Raw genomic sequence first — 8,762 nt, 5'->3', positions numbered from 1 at the left:
ATTCTTGAATATGTATAACATATTCTTAAAGTTATGGGAAGACTTTTCTGAATTTGATATCTAAATTTTATAAATATTTAAATATGCATATAAATCAAATTCAAGAAGATGTTATACACATTTAGGAAGACCTTCCTAAATACATACATGTTACATTAAAGAAGTCTAATTGCAAGTTTATGAAGGTATTTCTGAATTTATTAAAAATAAAATTGAAAAATTCTGGAAGATATCCTACATATTCATGAATATTTTCCTAAACTATTTTTAAGAAAAAATGTTTTTCAAATTTTTTTTGGGGAGAAACTAGAAAAAAAAATTAGAATGTTATTTTTTGGAAAAGTAAAATTGTGAATAAAGGTATAAATATCATTTATATATATATTTGATAAATAAATAAGTAAAATTATAAATGAATGTATAATTATCATTTATCCATTTAACAAAATTTAATTTGGTCATTTTAATAATTAGAGACTATTTACGAATTTGAAGATTTGCCTTTTTAATTTTGTTTTGTTTTGTTTTACACTAACGTTTTCCAGGCGCCTTTGGTAGTTTATTTCAAAACCAAATATCATTGTAAAATGCATGTTTAGATTTATAGGTTTTTAACGTACATTAAATGAGTTATGAATGGGTTGTTCTGGTGTTCAAAAAAAGAAAAGAATAGATTGTTCTATGTTACTTGTCTATATGTTATGCTTTTAACTAGACTTTAGATCTAGTAGCTAATAACAAAAGTGTTTTTTTGACAAAATAAATGATAAAGTAAATGAAAATCATCTTGTGGTTTAATTAATTAATGGGATAAAATACATAATTTGGAAATTTAAACTAACAGCATGTTATAATTAGTAATTGCCACAAACATTTTCGCTTCATACAAACAACTAAAAAAGTTAAACCATCTGACTTATAGTCCACCATTGAAAGTCCTTGTGATCTTAATGGTTACGTTTTATTTTCACAAGCTTACTCACATGTATTTTTTCTGCATATTGTACGAACAGACAAATTTAGTATTTGGTAATAAGCTGATAAAACAATTAGCCTTTGGATGACATGGTGTCCACTCTTCAAACCACCACAAAGTTCCCTATCTATTATCGGCGACAATATCAAATAGGATGTAAGCCACTAAACTTAACCATCATTTGTTTGTACATTATATTTGAATATAAAATTAAATAAGCCATCTCATCAGTTAAAACTCCATAATTCGTTTTCAACATTCACACAGCGGATAATTCACGCAACGTATCAATGTATCATTCACACAGGGCCGCAAAGTGTATTTGGAAACCAGGTAAATATTCCTCCCTCTATTTTACGAATATAAAAGTTTTGGACATTTTCATGCACTTTTTAAAAATAATTTTACAATAGCAATCAATCATTACTGTTTCAAATGTCATAATTTTCAAAAAAAAAAATAATTTATTTTAATAATAATGATCTTAGCTAGTATGAGTAAAAAGAGTAAACAAACTAAAAATTACATTAAAACACATAACTCCCATTTTTATTAAATGAGTAATAATCTTAAATTTTTATCTTTGATCGGAGTAAGAAATTATTTTAAACTGAGAGAGCCACATTTCATGTTACTTGGACTCGAAGCAGTCGCTGATCACACCTTTTGTTTTTCCATATTAGAGCATCGCCAATGAGGAACATCATTTTGGGGATGGATAATATTTAAAATGAAAGTTCGAGGATGAATTGTTCCAAAACCTACATATTTTTTGAATTTGTTAATATATTACATTTTAATATTTAGCTTTAATAATAATCAATTATAAGCACTAAAATTTTATAAGTAAGTAATAAATATACAATTAAAACATCAAATTGAGATTTTAGGATTTTCTTATATTGTAAAACCAAAAATTCATATATGAGTCATAAACCAAACATCAAATTTGAGATTTAAGGATTTTCTTATTTTTGGTTTTACAATATTTATGACTCATATATGAACTTTTGGTTTTACTGATAATATATATTTGAGTATTAAAGTGAAATATTATTATAAAAATTAAAGTGATACCTAAATAATATTAGTAGAATAATATGTAAGTTATATAATTATAAAGAATAAAATGAAAAGTAAATAATTTTTTGAGGTTTTGAATAGTAAAACATCAAATTTGAGATTTTATTATTCAGACACTCAAAAATTTGAAAGTTTAAAAATTTGTTGGAAAAGTTAAAAACTTAAAATTTGAAGGTTTAAGAACATGTTGGAGATGCTCTTAGCTGATCAAAATTGAGGAGAAATTTCGAAAAAAGATGCGCTGGGATGGGTTGTTAATTTTTCCAATTCCATATCAGCTGGCTACTTGGACCATCTATAATCCGGGTTACACTGAACACTTACATGACATCCTGATTATTACCGTAGTCGAATAGCTCTAACACACGTTGGGAGAGGACTCCCACTAAATTATACGCCCTCTGTTTGAATTTTTTAATTAGTCAGTGTTTAAGGTTTTTACACAACTATTAAGAAATTGTTAACTTTTATTCATTTTGCATTAGTTAAGCTTAATCCAACTAAAAATTATTCAATAAAAAGTTAGTCAAAAACACCAAATAACATTAAAATTTTGCATAGAAATTTGAAAATATTATTTAAATTGAAACAAAAATAAATATTAAAACGCCAACTAAAAAGAAAAGAGGGAGTATATATTAGTGGATTCAGATATCCGTGACTAAATTTATTGATTCTTTTAAAATGATAATCCCACACGTTACTCATTGTAATGAAGCCAATTAGCATAATGAAATATAAGAAAATCCTTTGAAAATAAAATAAAAATATGTAATATTATTTAGATTATATGTTATATATATGATATATTACAAGTAGCAACAAGAGATGAATAGTTTCGTGAATATTCAGGTTGATACAGAATTTTCTTAGATGTGTGATGAGTGGACAAAAATGAATGATGTTTGCAAGTTGATTATATATTATATAATGTAAGTGCATGCTTTTGATTCTCGAAACTATTTGCTTATAACTTACGGATATATAAGTTATATATAAGTTCGGCTTGGACGTAAAAGTCTAAATATAATTTGTTATACATTGCTTGCTACACTACATTCTTTTTATTGGTACGATACTTTATGATTCGTTATCACTATATTATTACTACCTTGACAAAAACATTATTAATTAGTGATCTTAGATGCTAATAAACCAGCCATCTTGATTATGCAAATATGTATTCCAAAAAAGAAGCAACATTGCTCTTCATACGCAAGTCTTTATAACCAATAGTCCAAATAATTAATAAATTATAATAGGTGTGTAACCAAAGAAACTTACGAGATACGACCTAACCGGTTTGGATCATATATATAGAACAATACTATAGTTAGCCACACATAATGGATAATTATTTGATAAAATTAAAAAAAATGTATAACTAAAGTGATGCATAGATAACCAATGGCTGTAAAAATGCACTCGTATATTGCCTTTTGTGTCAGCCCAATTTGGCTATATAAGCAAGTACGCTCTTGTCTGGTGTAATCATTCACAGTTATAAGGCTCATAGTCAAGTACAATATTGATACATCAATACAATCAAGAAAGAGAAACCTATAGAAAAAGAAACATAGATCAAATGGAGAGTGAGAAAATGTGGGGAGGCTTAATGAATAGAGTGAAACCATACTTAGCAATGATATCTATGCAATTTGGTTATGCCGGTATGTACATAATCACCATGGTCTCTCTTAAGCATGGCATGAACCATTACATCCTGGCCGTTTACCGCCACGCAATCGCCACGGTCGTCATCGCGCCGTTTGCTCTATTTCATGAGAGGTATATATATAACTCTTTTTGTCTTATTTGTGAATTAACTGACAGAAAATTCTACACCAAAGCTCTATAGTAGAAAAAGAGTATGTCAATTAACATAGCATTAACTACTATACTACCATAATTTCGATGTCTATGTAAGTTTTGCCGTATCTAGGTCATACAAACATGTTACTTGGACTCGAAGCAGTCGCTGATCACACCTTTTGTTTTTCCATATTAGAGCATCGCCAATGAGGAACATCATTTTGGGGATGGATAATATTTAAAATGAAAGTTCGAGGATGAATTGTTCCAAAACCTACATATTTTTTGAATTTGTCTCAGCGACTTTCGCTTCTGCTACGGCTAATGTTCTTCCTGCCATCACCTTCGTATTGGCAATCATTTTCAGGTTTACATTATTTTTCTTGATTCTTGTAAATAAACTCATCAAACATTTCAAGCTTAGATTCGTATTGACTCCATCAGAAAATTAAAATTGATTCCATCAGAAAATTAAAATTTTCTTATTAACTCTTTTTCTTGAACTGAACATTCTTATATATCAACTTGTTAGTGAGATTATTAATATATATTTTTGCTGCTGGTAAATTGTCCTGCTTTATTCACTTTGATTTTATTTTGAGGATTTTGACTTTTAATTCCCATGCCGTGGGAACAAGATTATAATTAATGGAATCATAGGTAAACACAGTTATCAGTATGTTCGTGGAACATGATACCCCCTGAATAATTAATTAATAAACACCAAAAGAAATATACCGTGTGAGATCATTACAATTATACTAACGTAAGATGCCATTAGAAGTCTAGAACATGACTGTAAGCCAAGTTAAGAAAAACATGACTGTTGTTTTCCATGCAAATGTAATTTTTATAAAACAATTAGACGTAAGCTCGAAATAAATTCTTTATATAAAAATTTCAGATTAGAGAGCGTGAATTTTAAGAAGGTACGAAGCATAGCCAAAGTTATCGGAACAGTTATTACAGTCTCCGGAGCACTTCTCATGACTCTCTACAAAGGTCCAATCATTGACTTTATAAAATTCGGTGGTGGTGGAGGAGGAGGCGGTGACGGTGCAGGAGGACCTCACGGCGGTGCAGCATCAGCGGCTTTGGACAAACACTGGGTTCCGGGAACTCTAATGTTGTTGGGGAGAACTTTTGGTTGGGCCGGTTTCTTCATTCTACAAGTGAGTACCAATTAATACATAATTTCCGGTTTACTCAGTAACCATAGAAAACTTCTAATGGTTCTGTCTTATTATGTTAAAACGCAGTCATTTACACTGAAGGAGTACCCAGCTGAGCTATCATTAACGGCGTTAATATGTTTGATGGGAACGTTAGAAGGAACTGCCGTCTCATTGGTAACGGTACGTGACCTGAGCGCTTGGAAAATCGGCTTCGACTCTAATCTCTTCGCAGCCGCGTACTCCGTAAGTATATATTAATTAGTTTTAAATAATTTACTAATGAAACTGATTAATTAAAATAATTAACTAAATAAATTGGTGATTAGGGGGTGATATGTTCGGGAGTGGCGTATTACGTGCAAGGAGTAGTGATGAGAGAAAGAGGACCTGTTTTCGTTGCGACATTTAATCCTCTATGTGTCGTTATAACTGCAGCTCTTGGTGTTGTTGTATTGTCTGAAAGTATTCATCTTGGAAGGTATTTTTTTCTCATTTTATTTCTTTCTAAAATTAATAATTTTCGTTATTAAATTGTTTTCTTATAATATTTTTTTGCAGTGTGATTGGAACGATATTTATAATTGTGGGCCTATACACTGTTGTATGGGGTAAAGGCAAAGATAAGAGAATGACGGATGATGATAGCAAAGAACTTCCGGTTAAGATTTCGGTTAAAGAGGTAGACGCCAATAGAGTCTTAGCCGGAAAATTGGAGATGAAAACAAAGGAAGGCCAGGAGACTAATAAGGCTAATCAAGCTGGGATTTGAGGATACTTGAGTGATAAAAGGCCTTTCTATGTATATTGTTTATGCTTTCTTTTCTTGCTTTCTACGGTTTGGCAGATCATATGTAACTGATGAGATTAATCAAATCATCTTATAGTTAACAAAAAGGTTTTGCTCGTTAGTAGGTTTCCATGTCGAAACAAAAGTGAATCTTCTAAAATCCATGAAACTTCAGGTTTTCTTGCCATTAGAAGCGTTTCTACCAAGACTCTTAAATTAGCACAACATCTTTTTCGAACTTGAATTTACAAACAAAATAAAATTAGGCTTCGTCATTGTATCTAATATGCATAACTAATTAGATTACAATTGATCAAAGAACAAAAGAAAAACTAATTAGGTTTGTTTTCTTGTTCAACAACTACATAGCTTTTTTTTTTTTTTTTGAAACACAACAACTAAATAGCTTGATAACAATTTTTACTTAAGAAAAAAGATATTTAAAATAGTAATGGAGAACCAATTCATTGCAATCATCTAGATGTTGATGTAATGTAATATCTTCCGAGAGTTTAGAGATTTCAATTGATCACTGATCATAGTGATAACACCAGGCCTGGTCGTAGCTCGCACTCTTAAATATCTAATTTTTGTTTCTGGAATAAGAGTATCTCCAAAGTATTACTCCAATATTTACTTCAAAATGGTGTAACTCCAAGATGGAGTTGAGTTTTACTGTAATGTATTACTCCATTTTTTACTCCAAAAAAATATTCACAAATTATTCCTTTTTTATTTAGTTAATAATTGTTAGTAGTACCTTCAACTTATAAAAATTAAACAATTAAATTAACTATTTTATATTTACAAAACTTTCATAAAAATATATTTTATTTAAATTAAATATTTATTAATAAAAATACAGTTAGATATTTTCTTCCAACTTCAATTGGTGTAATTTTCATCATATGCAATTTTCCTAATTCAAAAACAAAATTATGCATTAAAAGAACATAAAGAAGAAAACAAAGTTTTGTTTTGTATTTTAAATTACGTACTTGATCCAAATGTTTCTGCATATATTAAGTTTAACAAGTACAATGTTATCAATCGAAATGTTGACCCACAAGATAAACAAACTCATCTATTTTGTTTGAACGATACTTCACTGATTCCAAAAACAGTTTACAGAATTATTAAATCACTTATTTCTATTATATTATATTATATTATAAATTATTACGTTTAGTTTTGATTTTTATTAGTTTATGCATCTTTTATGAAAAACTATTAAATAATATTTTGTGGAGTATTATATTTATTTTCATGTTATTGTATTATTTTATATATTATTTAAGTATGAAATAAAAATATTCAAGATTAAAAGGACCATTTCATAAATAAAAAAAGTTCAACTTCAAAATGCAAAAGTAATATTTTGTAACCCTAACCATTAATCCATTTTAGAGTTGAATATAAAGTGGGATTAAGAAGATATTATTTCAAAATGAAGTTTGGAATAAAAAATGAAGTAGAGTCAGAGATGCCTCGAGAATAAACAAGTACATGAGATGAGATGGTAGCCGAGACAATGATACAAAAACATAAACATGTGATGTATGAATAGACGAAGACAGTTTTTGGTTTCTAATTACCGCATACCCAGCTAAATGTTCCACAGAAGGTTTTTATTGGATTATGACCACCTCGAGGGACTATGAAGTGCTCATTACCCAATGGATCACATATTTGTCTGGCGTGGAGTGGTACATATGGCTGTTGCTTTTCTTGATGCCTTCATACATATATTCACGATACAATTTTTTACACACTTCTCATCCATTACATAAGAATGGGAGATTTGTGATGAAAACATCATTGTAAACAAAATTTACAATCTTTAAAACACTGAATTTTTTCTTTGATACTTGAGCTGCCATATCGTACAGTAGTTATTACACCTTTTAAATCATATATGTTTCTTTATTGTGGTTTTAAAATAAGATGATTCAGTACAAAGATTCCAAGTCAATGTAGATGTATTTATATGTTTAGTAAATTTAGTTTTAACAGGTTTTAAAAAATTACGACCAGTTATTAAGCTGTCAATTTTTTTTTGTAAGCTAATCTGAACAAATATTTGTTATAAATAAATTGTAACTAATTGTTCTCACTAATATTATTACGGGACACTAATTTTAAACCCACATCATCACATAAATAATTTATGACCTAAATAAATACTTAAGTAGCTTTTATAAAATAAATGACAATTCTCCTAAACAGGAAAAACGATTGTTTCTATATATACTTGCTATATATATTATATATAGACCACAAAGATAAAGTTAGAAAATAACATTCATTAAATAGGAAAGTTACTAAATTATTTTTAATAAACTCAAATTTAAAAATATAAAAAAAATTTATTTAAAACTAAATTAATTATTTAACTATATCATAGACAAAACAAAACAAAATTTTAAGTTTTCAAGAACGTTTTTCAAATTAAATTTTTGTTTGGTAAATATTAATGAAATATTGAAAAAATATATTTATTTATATATTATTTTAATTTAGAACTAAACTAGAGCTTCAACAAGAACAACGGTACATAAGTTCTTGTATATAAACGTTTCCTTTTAGTTAAATAGAAAAAGATGTTCATCTATACAAAAATCCTCCATTTGTTTGTTTTGTAAGAAATTGATGAATTATCTTTTATTAGGAATTTTCATGCGCCATGCGCAGATATAAAATATTTAAAAATGTTATATATAAATAAAATTTTCTATTTTTATATTTTAGTTTTATCAGTTTAAAAAATAAAACCATAATGTAATTGTTTTTAGTTTGATTTATTCAAGTTTACTTTGACCTTTTAATTTTGCATTATTTAACTTTTGATAAAAATAATTGAAATTTATAAAGTTACTTTATTATATTATTATTTATTTAATTACCATTTTTAAATATGTAAATATATAAA

General features: G+C 28.0%; 2 pseudogenes; one reads left to right on the top strand and one right to left on the bottom strand.

The window, feature by feature from the left end:
- The first annotated feature begins 2,665 nt into the window (after window positions 1-2,665).
- Window positions 2,666-5,916, top strand: LOC106304467 (annotated as a pseudogene).
- Window positions 5,917-7,420: 1,504 nt separating this feature from the next.
- Window positions 7,421-7,713, bottom strand: LOC106302852 (annotated as a pseudogene).
- Window positions 7,714-8,762: the final 1,049 nt, after the last annotated feature.

This window comes from Brassica oleracea, chromosome C7, assembly GCF_000695525.1.
Source record: "Brassica oleracea var. oleracea cultivar TO1000 chromosome C7, BOL, whole genome shotgun sequence".
Classification (NCBI taxonomy): Eukaryota; Viridiplantae; Streptophyta; class Magnoliopsida; order Brassicales; family Brassicaceae; genus Brassica; species Brassica oleracea.
The sequence above is the reverse complement of the archived record's forward strand: the minus strand, read 5'-3'. Positions and strand labels throughout refer to the sequence as shown.